Consider the following 14,825-nt stretch of genomic DNA (forward strand, 5'->3'; position numbering starts at 1 on the left):
ACATTAATATAACAGCAGATGGAAAAATAAATGCACAACGGAAAAATCCAGTTTATCCAAACCCATGTTGTGAGAAAATAATATATATTCAATCCCTTATCAAGATCTATACACCAACAAGACCCCTCCGTTCCGCCACTTCGTGCCGTCTGGCGCCTCCCCCTCGCCACACCTGCACTTCACGCTCACGACTGCTGTCTGTCCTGGTCCCACGGTGGTGGAATGACCTCCCGGAGGATGTCAGAACGGCAGAGTCTCTGACCTCCTTCAAGCGCAGACTGAAGTACCATCTCTTCAGGCTACACCTTTCCCTCCCCAACTCACCACCATGATTAGCCTTAGACTGTAATGGCACTTATGTATAGATATTGTTACTTGTATAGTAATCTCAGAGATACAGGATGATCTTCCAAACCGTGAACATGAATTTGTGGTTTTAATTATGTCTCTTGTTAGATGGGCGATATTTGTTTTTGTCATGTTCTCTCACAGTTTGATAAGCAGTGTTGGAGAAAGCTGGTTGGTTCAGATATTAATCATAATAATAATGATAATAGCACTTATCTTATATGTTTCTCTTGTGTGGAATACTGTGGCTGATGGTGAATGTAACTATTCTTATTCAATACAGTACAGGAGTCTCCTGTTGACAAACACCAATAACAGATACTGAAAGCTTTATTATACCTGCACTAACAGAGTGATTGAATACACCTGACTAATCAGAAACAGCTGTGAAGCCAGCTGTCCAATTACTTTTGGTCCCCTAAAATGGGATGTATATAAGTACTGCCAGCATACATCGTCCAATACTCATTGTTTCATTTCAAATCCAACCTGCAAGATGAAAGACTAAAGAACATAAATTGTACTACTGTCCAAATAAATACAGGCTAGCACGGTATATGCCTACATTTATGACTAAATACATGTCTAGATAAATAATAAAATACTTAATTTAAGTTTGAATTAAATCATTCCCACATCATCACTGTCCTTTTCACTTAGTTTTGATTTCATATTTCCCAATAGCTTTTTTATTTTCATAATGACACTTTTCCAATTGTAGTTTTTATTTCAATAGTCCCCTTTTCAAGACTTTGCGCTAATTATATGAAATAGTATATGTTACGGGAATGGTCAAGAATGTATTTTGTTTTCCCACTGCACATAGGAAGGTTTTGATTAATGGAGTATATGTGTCAATCCTTTATACTGCACACACTGTGTGCATCGTTTATCGAGTTTGTTGCTCTTTTGTGCTATGTATGGTGCAGAAGGTTTTTTTTCCCTTCAGCCCTGCTATTTTGTGTTGTACTGTATGTTTCCTTTTGTTTCTGTGCATTATTCCCCTGTAAGTACTCCTTTGTGTGTCATTATCAAGATCCTTACACCCTCCATTGTTAATTGCAGCTTTTCATGAGTGTGGTTGTGTCAGGATAGGTAAGAAGGAAACTGCTTGTGTTATAAAAGGCAGTGCGTCAGGGTAGTTGGAACTGATTCCCACATTCATTTAGAACATGTACTGGTAGAAGTGGTTGCTGAGATAGTAATGGTAAATGATAAATGGTCTGCATTTATATAGTGCCTTTATCCAAAGTGCTCTACAATTGATGCTTCTTATTCACCCATTCACACAAACACCAACGGCGATTGGCTACCATGCAACCAGCTTGTCAGGAGCAATTGGGGGTTAGACATTTTGCTCAGGGACACTTCGACACACTCAGGGCGGGACAAAACCGACAACCTTCCAACTGCCAGACGACTGCTCTTACCTCCTGAGCCAATGTCACCCCACTGAGCACTTGGCACACCCACTGTTCAATTATTTTCATCTGAGACTTTGGGAATTTCTGATGAACTTTTTAAACTTTTTTATTCTAGATAATTGTGTAGAACCCACAAATTACCATTGATTCCACTGCCCTCAGTATAACATTGCTGTTCATAGCACTCAACCACTTGCCACACTGCCATCTGCTGGTCATAATATGGTAAGAACTTATCTCTGTACCAGCTTTTTACAGCATTTGCCATTGAGATTGAAATGATACATTGGTCACTCTTCATACATTGGATACTATTAGGTCAATTTGGGATTAGTTCTTATAGGAATAAGATGAATAAATAAAATCTGTCACAGTGTGATGCATGTGACTTGTTTTTGCACAGTAAAATTTGGCCAAATGAGTCACTGAAAACAAAACTTGATTTTAACTTTGCTTTAACATGCATAAATGCTACCTTCATTTTTACCTAAACATATTGTACATACTGTAGGTTACTGCAGTCCTAAATGAATCTTAGCATAATAAGAAGAGCAACTATATGCAGAAATTGTGAAATAAAAACCTATTTCCAGGTAAAACCTGAGCTATATTGGGGTTAATCTAGATTGCTGAAGTTAAAAACGTCTCTCAACATAGGTTTCCACCCCTGTGATTGTCTATATTTTGCCTTTTGCTCACTTGGACATTTCAGCCAGCCTGCCAACAATGCTGAGCTTTTGCAGAAGTGTTTTCAGCCATTACTATAATCTTGCCAAGAATGTTCAGGTATTGCTGAACAGAAATCGGAGAGGTAGCCAAAGATTCCACATAGTAGACAGACCTCAGGTGTCTTAATGCTGAAGTGGTGACATTATTAAATGCCAGTTGTTGAGAGCATAGTGTGCAGCGGACTTGTGTGTGTGGCTCAAATAGTTTGAATGAGCTGGCTCAAATCAGCACATTTTCAGCCATTTCTGTATGTTGAGTGTTATTTTTGCAACAAAACAAATTTAAGAAAAATAACACAAATTCATTCCATCCATCCATCCATCCATCCATTATCTGAACCCGCTTATCCTGATCAGGGTCGCAGGGGGGCCGGAGCCTATCCCAGCATACATTGGGCGAAAGGCAGGAATACACCCTGGACAGGTCGCCAGTCCATCGCAGGGCACACACACACACACACACACACACACACACACACACACACACACACACACACACACACACACACACACACACACACACACACACACACACACACACACACACACACACACACACACACACACACACACAATTTAGACTCTCCAATCAGCCTAACATGCATGTCTTTGGACTGTGGGAGGAAACCGGAGTACCCGGAGGAAACCCACGCAGACACGGGGAGAACATGCAAACTCCGCACAGAGAGGCCCAGGCCAACGGGGACTCGAACCCAGGACCTCCTTGCTGTGAGGCGGCAGTGCTACCCACTGCACCATCCGTGCCGCCCCAAGAACACAAATTCAACAATTTAAAATAATTTATAATTATATTTTCTTCCACTGATCTAGATTGTTGGTTCAAAAATACTAACTTCTCTTGAAAACATACAAATAAATCATGCAAATATTGGAGTAGTTACAAGTCTGCTTATAAACAAAATTATTTGAATAGGAAAATGAGGAGCTAGTGGTCCTGTGGTGTCCTGGAGCTGGAAAAGACAGAAACATGGAATGCATTTGAGAAAGCCAGCAAGAGAGTAGAACTTTGAGTGGCTTTCTAGTGTGAGAAACAACACCACTGGATAGTGTATTTCTGTGTCCTAGATTGTAGCTGCCATCAGTTCCTGAAAATAGAATTGACCAGTATTTCTGGGTGCCGGTCCAGTTGTGTCATCACTTAAGCAGGTTAAGCAAGTTAAGCAGGGAGCCCAACCTGTTTGTGTTTATTGTTTTGGAGTATTTGGCCAGCATGTATTTGTGTGCTTCAAGAGGGAAATGACCAGTGGGGTCAGACGTTTGCTTTGTGCCCTGGTTGGGTAACTGGGCAGTGCTGCTGTGACATCTGCAACCACCAACCAACTTTTTTAAAACATGCAATGCAATTATTCTCAATGCATATGTAGCATGGTTAGCTCAGCTAGTTCGCTAGTAAGCACGGATGGTGCAGTGAAAGCGAAGGCTGGTATCAGGTTATCGCGACAACATTCCCCGATGACGTAACCCTCAAATTCAAAAGAACATTGTTGCCCTTGGCTAGTGGCGAGTTTGTCTTTAGCTGACTGGTAACGCGTTCGTTCAACAAATAATTTGGACAAGTGAGAGGCCGGGGTTCAAATCCCACCTCAGACTCAGGCAAATTCGGAGTTTTACATGAAGGGGAAGTCAAAGGGGGGTGAGTGTAGCATGGTTAGCTCAGCTAGTTCGCTAGTAAGCACGGATGGTGCAGTGAAAAGCGAAGGCTGGTAGCAGATTACCTCGACAACACTCCCCGATGACGTAACCCTCAAATTTAAAAAAATAACGTTGTTGCCCTTGGCTAGAGGCGAGTTCGTCTTTAGCTGACTGGTAACGCGTTCGTTCAACTCAAGGCTGTGACAGAGTCTTGTGAGTTATTTTTAAAAATGATGGACAAACTCTACTAATTTATGTTTTCTACTCAATTGCAGCAGTGGGTAGCGGAGCAAGTACAGACACCAGTTAATTTACATTTTGTAGATCCATTCACAAATCAATTATTTGGATCCACCGCGGAGTTCTGTGTGTACCATCTCACTGACGGATTTACCACAGAAAACGTAAGTTTAAACATTGCTACAGCACGCATTCTTTATACTTAATAATACTTTCTAACTTCTAACTTTTCTTTGAGGTCCAATAGGTAATTTTTGTGTTAAAATATTGTTACAAGACCATTGTAAATCCAACCAAAGACTACATATCTAGTTATTATTATATATATATATATATATATATATATATATATATATATATATATATATATAATATCTAGTTAACTTTCTAGATATCGTTCTAGCTCACAATATAGTTGATTAGCTAAAGTGAAAACTATAAATAGTGTTGTGTAGCACACCAATTCAAGATCTCATAAAGTCACCTGTTCTGCGAACATTTTCTTTCTTACCATTTTCTAACACTACGAAAAGTTGCGTTTGTCACTAATAATAATAATAATAATAATAGATTTTATTTGTGGGCGCCTTTCAGAGCACTCAAGGACACCTTACAAGACACAGTAAAAACATCATATAAAAACTAATCAATCAATAGCACCAACATGTTATATACAACAACCTAAAACATTTAAAACATAAAACGCATCAATCAGGGTCAGGTTAAATATGCCAGTGTGAAAAGGTGTGTCTTGAGTCTAGATTTAAAAGTGAGGAAAGTGTCAATGTTGCGAATGTCTTGTGGCAGAGAGTTCCAGAGGCGGGGGGCAGAACGACTAAAGGCTCTAGATCCCATGGTGGTCAGGTGGGGGGCAGATGGTGCGGCAAGTAAGGAGGCAGAGGAGGATCTGAGAGTACGTGAGGGAATGTGGCTATGGAGGAGTTCAGAGATATATGAAGGTGCCATGTTATGAAGGGCTTTGAATGTGAGCAGCAAGATCTTAAAATCAATACGGGATTTAACTGGGAGCCAATGAAGTTGCTGGAGAACTGGAGTGATGTGATCAATGGAAGGAGTTCTGGTGATGATACGGGCAGCTGAGTTCTGGACCAGTTGAACTTTATGGAGACACTTGCGTGAAAGACCAAAGAGGATGGAGTTGCAATAATCAATACGGGATGTAACCAGGGCGTGGACAAGAATGGCAGTGCTGGTAGGTGTAAGTGATGGGCGAAGACGATTAATATTGCGTAAGTGGAAGTATGCAGACCGAGTAACATTATTGATGTGTTTTTCAAAGGATAATGTGCCGTCAAGGATGACACCCAGACTCTTAACCTGAGGGGAGGGGGAGACTGTGGAGTTGTCAATGGTGAGGGAGAAACTGTCAGATTTAGCCAAAATGGATTTGCTGTCAACGAGGAGAACCTCTGTTTTTTCACTGTTGAGCTTTAGAAAGTTGATTAAGAACCAGGATTTGATTTCCAGCAGGCAATCGGAGAGGGAAGTGGGCGGAAGAGCGGAAATAGGCTCAGTGGACAGATAGAGCTGGGTGTCATCCGCGTAGGAATGAAACTGAATCCCATATTTCCTGAAAATATTGCCAAGGGGTAGGAGATAAATAATAAATAGGAGGGGGCCCAAAACAGAACCCTGGGGAACACCTGTGGTTACTGGAGTGGGCTGTGATTTCAGATTTTTGAGTTGGACAAACTGAGTGCGGCCAGAGAGGTATGATGTAAACCAGACAAGAGAGGTGCCAGTGATTCCAAATGATGCTAGTCTCTCAAGGAGGATGTTATGTGAGATGGTATCAAAGGCTGCAGACAGATCGAGAAGGACAAGTATGGTTAAGAGCCCAGAATCAGCTGCCATTAATAGATCATTTGTGATTTTCACCAGGGCTGTCTCCGTACTCCGAATTGCTCAAACAGATTATTGTTGGTCATGTGGGCTTGTACCTGGGCTGCAACTATTTTTTCAAGTATCTTGGTAAGAAATGGTAAATTTGAAATGGGGCGAAAATTACTCAAATTGTTAGGGTCTGCACCGGGTTTCTTGAGTATAGGAGTTATTGCAGCTGTTTTGAGAGATGAGGGAACAAGACCAGAGGTAAGGGAGGAATGTATGATAGCAGTGATTAAAGAGGACAGAGAAGGTAGACAGGCTTTCACTAGGTGAGTAGGGAGGGGGTCTAGCTGACAGGTAGATGATTTAGATTTGTGGATGAGACCAGATATTTCACCCACAGTTGGAAGTTCAAAACTAGATAGAGAGGAAAGCACAGAAACATCAGAAGGGGAATAGAGTGAACTGTATGTAGTGTTAATAGAAGACGTCAATTGCTGGTGGATATTTTCAATCTTGGCATCAAAAAAGGTCATGAAAGTATTACACTGAGCAGTAGAGTACATATGAGGAGCAAGAGTGTCTGGAGGCCGTAAGATAGTCTTAACCGTGGAGAACAGGGCTCTTGTGTTCCCTTCACCCAACCTAATTAGTTTAGCATAGTAGGCACATTTTGCAGTGGACAGAGCATCTTTATAGCTAAGTATGTGACTATCATACATATCTTTGTGCACAACAAGGCCAGTTTTAGCATAAAGGCGTTCCAGACGACGACCTTTAGTTTTAAACTGGCGTAGCTCAGGTGTAAACCAAGGTGCAGAATGGGTAAAGGAGACAGACCGGGTTTTTAACAGAGCATGGGCATTAAGAAGACTATGGAGTTCATCATTGTAGAGACCAGTTCATCAGGAGTGGATAGATTGTCTTTGCTAGGAAGGTTATCAATTCCACTGGATAGAGCAGATAAGTCAATATTATTAATGTTACGAAATGAGATGGAACGTAACATATTTGTTTTGGGTAATTTTAGGTTGACATTGAAGGATACAAACTTATGATCAGAAATGGGCAGATCAGATGTAGTACAATTAAGGGGAGTTACACCAGAGCAGCAAACCAGATCAAGAATGTGACCTTTAGAGTGGGTAGGGAAATCAATACATTGTTGTAATCCAGAGCTGTCCAAGCAAGATGTAAAGTCCTTTGTGAGAGTATTGTTGACATTGTCCATGTGAATATTAAAATCCCCAAGCAGTATTATATTAGGGGACAGGGAGCATAAGGAGGTTAGAAAAGCAGATAATTCGTTTAGGAATTCACTACTGGGCTTGGGTGGTCGATACACAGTAACTAGTATAGTAGGAGTTGGCCCATTGATTTGGAGGGCCACGGACTTGAATGACCTATGCACGGGGACAGTTAGAGAAGAGACTTTCCAATTCTCATTGTAGAGTATAGCGAGCCCGCCCCCCCCTGCCAGAGAGGCGGGGTTGACAGATGTAAACAAACCCAGATGGGATAGTTTGATTAAGCTGCGAAAAGTCATTGGGTTGCTGCCACGTCTCAGTTAGACACAAGAAATCAAACTTACGATCATTGAGTAGGTCATGGAGTAGAAGTCCCTTGTTGGTTAGCGAGCGGATGTTAAACAACCCGAAGTTGAGGTTGTTTTTGTCGGGTTTGACGCTAGCATTAGCCGACCTGGCTAGGCTAACCAGCACGCTACTCCGTCCGCCGGTGGGCTTTCTTGCGGGATGCGGAATGGAAGACCGTATTGATCGTATTGGTTTTGTGTCATCATGATAGAAGCTCCGTCTGGAACTTCGGTGGATGTATTTCCTACGGAAATGCCGAGAAATATCCAGGTGACGATGCAGCCCCTGTGGTGGCTCAGAGGGGTGGAATCGCAGTTGGAAAAGTTCCGCTGCCGTATATTGAAGAAGCGGTGTTACTGGATGTGATATGAAGGATAAAGTAATCCAGACAGACATAATCCATACAAGCAGCCTGTTGATCCACATTGTTGCCCCGGTGTTGTACCAACCCTCCAGAGCAGGGGAGGAGACGGATCCAATGGCCGCCAACAGGTAAAAGTTTAAAGTCCAAAACACACCGAGTTGCACACCGAAAGACACCGAAATGTTTAAAACGGCAAAACAGGTTTCTACCTGTTTGCTACTGTTCATTAACTTAAGAGCACAGTAGAAACTACAGCAATCAATAAAAGAAATATCACTGTCAGCTTTCCAAACAGTGCACGAGAACACATATATCGTATAATAACGATTCATATTTTGCATTATATTCATAGACTGTGGGAAGCATAAACAGTGTTGTGGTTTGAGGTTATCTGTTGTTGCAATTCTTCTCTTGACCGTTAGGAGTCCGAAGTTACTTATTGTACCTTTAAGAGTGAAGGGGTGTAAGCCAGTCATAAGTAACATTTGGTCTCATGCGCTGGTCAGCTTGCTGACTTCCCCCTCCTGGAGCATACATTGTTAGCCCCCACCGTTGGCACACATGCCTGTGGGGGAGAGCTAGAGAAGGATTCTTAGAGGCACCTTCTTAGGCCCTGGGGGCCCCCCTTTTCTCACATTCCTACAGGATTTGAGTACAGGAGTACTGGAGATGGCATAAAGATGTTTCATGATAATCCCAGGTCAGAATATAGTGATGTTTGGTGTTATTCTGATTGGTTCAGTGCGACTGGTGTAATGGTCTAGTTTTTGTAACAGTCTACCTTTGATATCACAACCATTCAGGAGCCGAGGGGAAACTGGGCAAAAGCTGTCTCTGTAGAAGCCATGTGTTTTAGCCCCCTGCCTGGTGGGCCTGGCTGTAAATTATAGATGGGTGACTCACTTTTAGGGTCAAGAACTAAGGCCTGGATTTCGGAGATAAGGAGAAGAAACCAAACAGTCTGGGATGTCTCCTTTCCTTTCATTCACCCAAATCAGGTTTATCCAAAAGGTATATTACCATGAGAGGCACAAAGACATATTTACAGCATAATGCAGTTATCATGAAAACTCCGAACTACAGCATTCATAGATATGATGGGGCAGCCTGTAGCATAGTGGTTAAGGTCAGGAAGGGCTGCCATCTGTGAGGAGCCTGTGAGCTGGGGGTTGACTCTGCCATTTGTGAGGTGGGGGTTCTGGTGTGTGTCAAAAGGGACAAAGGACAATACTGTTTGTAGTACCTTTTGAGGAGTTCCAGTCCAGTGACACCAATAAGATAAAGGATAGATATATGGTGGGTGGATGAGCGGTTCCCGGGCAATTAGGCCATGTGGGCCATTAAAACTCCCGGGAAAAGAATGTGCCTAACATCTTATGACCCCACACCTGGTCACTTCCAGGGGGAAAGACTCCGGGCAGTACCACAGTGCCCTCCTTTGGGCACTGCTGTCATTACCCCAGGGACTACTCTCTTGGATGAAAACCTCAAAACTGTTGTTTAGATGGTCAATAGACCCGGTACAATATTGTAAACATTGCCCATGTGATCCTTGTTGTATTGCAATATGCCCATTGTAGTAATAACATGAATTACATGTAAAATGGATACACAGGAGGGAGGTTTCATGATAACTGCACCATAACAAAACATTAGGATAATCTGTTTCGTATGGATGTGATCCAGTAAAGTCAAGGAATCAGATGGGATACATTTCATACCAAATGGATTTTAATAAACCATAGTTTCAATAACTCAAGGGAAAACCTACACGTCCTCTCCTGGTAATCATCTCATTTTCCCTACTCAACAACCCCCAACGGTGGGGGTCTAAATTCCAGATTTGACCACCCCTCCAGGTTGATTTATGGCACTGCCGCCTGGTTTCAAACGTATGATTTGGCATAAAAGCAAGGGAGACAGACCAATCTGGGAAGATCGTATTCGACTTCCCACACAGCATATTGTACGTGTATGTAAGTATCAGGGAGATCGCACTCGATTTCCCACACTGTGCATACTTTGTATATGTGTGTAGCGAAAGCAGGCTGGGTAAGATTTCACTCTATTCTATTTATCTTTAATTTGTCTATTGACTGTAATTGACTGTTTTATTCTACGCTAACTGCTACCCGTCTGGAAATAAATTATTTTGTTTGTAACTTGCGTGATCTCCATGACTCTAATTCACCTTGTACCTTTTCAGCCTAAATTACAACTGAATATTGAGGGGGACAATGGGGACCAAGGACTGACCGATTGGCAGTCCCGTGGTACAGGTGATAGTTCTAAGCTGTGAGGCCAGCAAGTTTCTGCCAACGTAAAGGGTCGGCTATGCACGGCTCTTGTGGCTTGACGTGAAGGGAACCCCTGGGCGTTACGACGCCGGTTCCTGTCAAATTATCTCTAAGGAGCCCAGTTAATGCTACGCCGACCTGGGCTCACAACTATCATGACTGTGTTGCATGTATTGTGTTGACTGGACCCTCAGCCTCTGAGTTCTACACCAAACTGAGAGCTTGGTACCCATGTGATAGTTCTAAGCTGTGAGGCCAGCAAGTTTCTGCCAACTTAAAGGGTCGGTTAGGCACGGCTCTTGTGATTTGACGCGAAGGGAACCCCTGGGCGCTACAGCGCCGGTTCCTGTCAAATTATCTCTAAGGAGCCCAGTTAATGCTGCGCCGACCTGGGCTCGCAACTATCATGACAGTGTTGCATGTATTGTGTTGACTGGACCCTCTGAGTTCTACACCGAACTGAGATATTCAGCAATAATGTTAAATCGCGAGAACATATATTGAGTAATAGTGGCGCAGGTACGAGTCGAGTGTAATCACTCCCGAGGTTCGCGTAAATTCCAAACCCAAATTTCTAAATTATATATCTTAAATGGAGTCAGATAAACGAGTGGAACGAGAGTAACCACTAAGCTTTCAAAACGGCCCCGTTTACGAACGGAGAATATTAGGAATATTACTGATCTGTTTCAGGCCAGTTGTAAGCGGGATATGGGGCAGGTCAATCCATATCCGACCTGTGGCAACAGACCCAGTATATTCCTAAACATAATTGTGCTCTGTTCGTGTGCGGAGTTTGATAATTAAAAATTTTTCATTCACTTCTAAACAGCCAGGAAAGAACACGTCGTCCCTTCACCTCCAGCTATTCCCTCGTTGGTCTAGCTGCGCAGGTTCTACAGGGGCGACTTAAAAACACATTTTGCTATCAGCTTTTGCAGCAAAAGGAAACAAATATGGAAACTTGTGCGCATTTAGATTGGGTCCTAAATCACTCACTTCAGCGTCTAGAATGTGCCTATAGGAGAATGAATCTATGGAATTTGTAACAGGGAAGTTTCTCTAAAATTATTGGTCCAATTTACATCAATGAAGGTATTTTAGTGTCTGGGATAACCAAAAAGCAACCATTATCATAAACCACATTCCACAGAGAAAAACTTCCATCGAACAGATATTGACTTTTGATATTGACTAATTATTGCAAGACAGAATTCTGACCAAATGTTTGCGGTAGCTCAACTGCTCTGCAGAAAACGAAATCTCAGAAAAAAATCCATATGAAAGAAAAAATGAATTTTAACACATAATTAAAGTTACTTTCTTGCATGCTATCAGAAAAACTATAAACATTGCACATGGCAATGAAAAATGGGCTACTTATCGCTTTGATATGGATTTTTCTTTTTAATCAATCATTCAATTTCAATAAAAAAAAATTTTTTTTTTTTACAAAGAGCCTTTGTCACAAAGCAGCTTTACAGAGAAACTGGGCCCCAAGAGTATGCCTAGGGCAACAGTGGCAAGGAAAAGCTCCCTGGCAACAGGAAGAAATCTTGAGCAGAACCTGACTCAGTAGGGTAACCAACAACTGGTTGACACCAGTTTGTAGAAAGAATGCTTTTGAACAGAAAACCAGATTAATAAAAGTACATAAATGTCCAATTATAAGGTTGAAGCAGAGATGAGGTTGAGGGATGGCAGGAACACCAATGGGTGGCACTGTCAGGCAAGAGGACACATTTGGTGCTAAATCAGCAGTGACAGGAGGGAGTTGTACGGCTGGTCTTGCACAGCTGGTCTTGCTATAGGGAAAGGGAAACAGAGGCAGTGGCCAACACAGCCATGAGGGCAGGCTTGAGACAGTCACCACCAGACCATGACTGGTTATGCTTAACACAGCACTACCAACAATGATCCACTGACAGCACTGACCGCCAAATCCACCAGAGACTCTATAGCTTATGCCAGCCACCCACTCCTGCCCCTCAACTATAGGACAGACTAAAGACATAGGTTTTTATCCTAGCTTTAAATAAGGTGATAGTGTCTGCACCCCGAACATGAGCAGGCATGTGTTCCACAGGAAAGGAGCACAATAGGAAAAGGCTCTGCTTCCTACAGAACTTTTAGTTATTCTAGGAATAACAAGGAGGAATTGAACCCTGCGAATGGAGTATTTGTGAGGGAATATAAGGATTAAGTAAATTATTTAAATACAGAGGGGTAAGCTAATGTAAGGCTTTAAAAGTCAGAAGTAGTATTTTGTAATCTATTTGGAATTTAACAGGCAGCCAGTGAAGTGAAGCTAACACTGGGCTGATGTGCTCAAATCTCCTTGTTCTAGTAAGGATACGAGCTGCTGCATTTTGAATCGCCGTTTATTGTCCTCCAGGTGCCCTGGGAAGTTTCCTTGATGAGCTTGACACTCTACTCAGCTCGTTCCCCGAGGATGGCACCCCACTTATCCTCCTGGGAGATTTCAACATCCACCTGGATGTCTCCCAGTCTGCTGCCTTCTTACCCCTGCTTCACTCCTTTGACCTCTCTCTGCAGCACTCTCCCCCAACTCACAAGGCTGGAAACCTTCTCAGCGTGATCTTTCTGAGGAACTGCTCCTCTTCTAACCCCACTTTACACATGTCCGATCACCACTTCATTTCCTTCTCCATCCCCCTAGCTCCTCTGCCTCCCTCCCCTTCTCTCACCCCCACTGTTTCTGTCCGATGTAACCTCCGCTCTCTATCACCCTCCTCCCTTGCCCCCAGAGTCACCGCTTCTCTCCCTCCTCTTGAATCCTTCTCCGAACTACCCACGGACTCTGCATCTTCCGCCCTGCTTTCCTCTCTCTCCTCAGCCCTTGACTCTCTCTGTCCTCTTGTCTCCCGGCCTGCTCAATCCTCCCCTCCCAGCCCATGGGTTTCTGACCTTCTACGTTCCTCCAGGCCCAGCCTACGTGCAGCTGAGAGGAAGTGGAGGAAATCAAAAGACCAATCGTATCTGTCTTCCTACCAGTCTCTCCTGGCGGAATTCTCCTCCGCTATCACCACTGCCAAAAGAAATTACTTCCAAACAAAAATCCAGAATTCCACTTCTAACCCCCGTCAACTGTTCTCCATTTTCTCCTCTCTCCTCTGCACACCTCCCCCACCATCTCAGTCCTCCCTCACTGCTGATGACTTTGCAGTATTTTTTGACGAGAAGGTTGCAGATATCCGCAGCACCTTCGCGACCACCACCACCTCTGTGTTTCTCCTCTTTCTGTCCCCTTACAGATGCTGATGTGTCTCACCTCCTGCTCTCCCATCGCCCTACTACTTGTGTCCTGGAACCCATCCCCTCAAACCTTCCGTTTGTCACCTCCCTTGTTAACTCCTCTCTGTCCTCTGGCTGCTTTCCCTCATCATTCAAGAGGGCCTACATCACCCCACTCCTAAAGAAATCCACTCTAGACCCCTCCTGCATTCAAAACAATCCAGTATCTCTCCTTCCTTTTCTATCCAAATCCATTGAACGAGCTGCCTCCGACTGCCTTCAGGCTGCACGAGCAACCTCCCTCTCCTCTGTCCTGATCCTTCTTGACCTCTCTGTGGCGTTCGACACAGTCCTCTTAGCCTCCCTGGCATCTACAGGGATCTGTGGCACAGCCTTAGAGTGGATTAAATCTTATCTCTCTGGCCGGTCCTCCCAGGTGTCCTGGGCTGGAAGAGTGTCAACCCCTTGCCCCCTTGTTACAGGAGTCCCCCAGGGCTCAGTCCTAGGACCCCTCCTCTTCTCCATTTACACAAGATCCCTTGGCCCCGTTATCTCTGCTCATGGCATCTCATATCATTGTTATGCCGATGACACCCAACTCTTTCTCTCCTTCCCCCCATCAGACACACAGGTCTCTACCCGTATCTCCGCCTGCCTGAGAGACATCCAGAGCTGGATGGGCAACCACCATCTAAAGCTCAACCCAGGTAAGACGGAGGTAATCTTCATCCCTGCTCTAACCTCTCCCTTCTCCAATTTTTCCATCTCACTAGGGGATACCACAGTGACCTCATCCCCTAGTGCAAGAAACCTCGGAGTGGTGATGGACAACAGGCTGTCCTTCTCCGAGAACATCGCTACGGTGACCCGGGCGTGCAGGTTCTTCCTGTACAACATCCAGAGAATGCGACCCTTTCTCACCACCTACTCCACTCAGCTCCTTGTTCAAGCAATGGTCCTGTCCTGCCTGGACTATTGCAATTCTCTGCTGGCTGGCCTTCCAGCATCTGCCATCAGACCCCTGCAACTGATCCAGAATGCTGCAGCCCGTCTGGTATTCAATGTTCCCAGAC

Source organism: Conger conger, chromosome 3 (genome assembly GCF_963514075.1).
Source record: "Conger conger chromosome 3, fConCon1.1, whole genome shotgun sequence".
In the NCBI taxonomy this organism is placed as follows: Eukaryota; Metazoa; Chordata; class Actinopteri; order Anguilliformes; family Congridae; genus Conger; species Conger conger.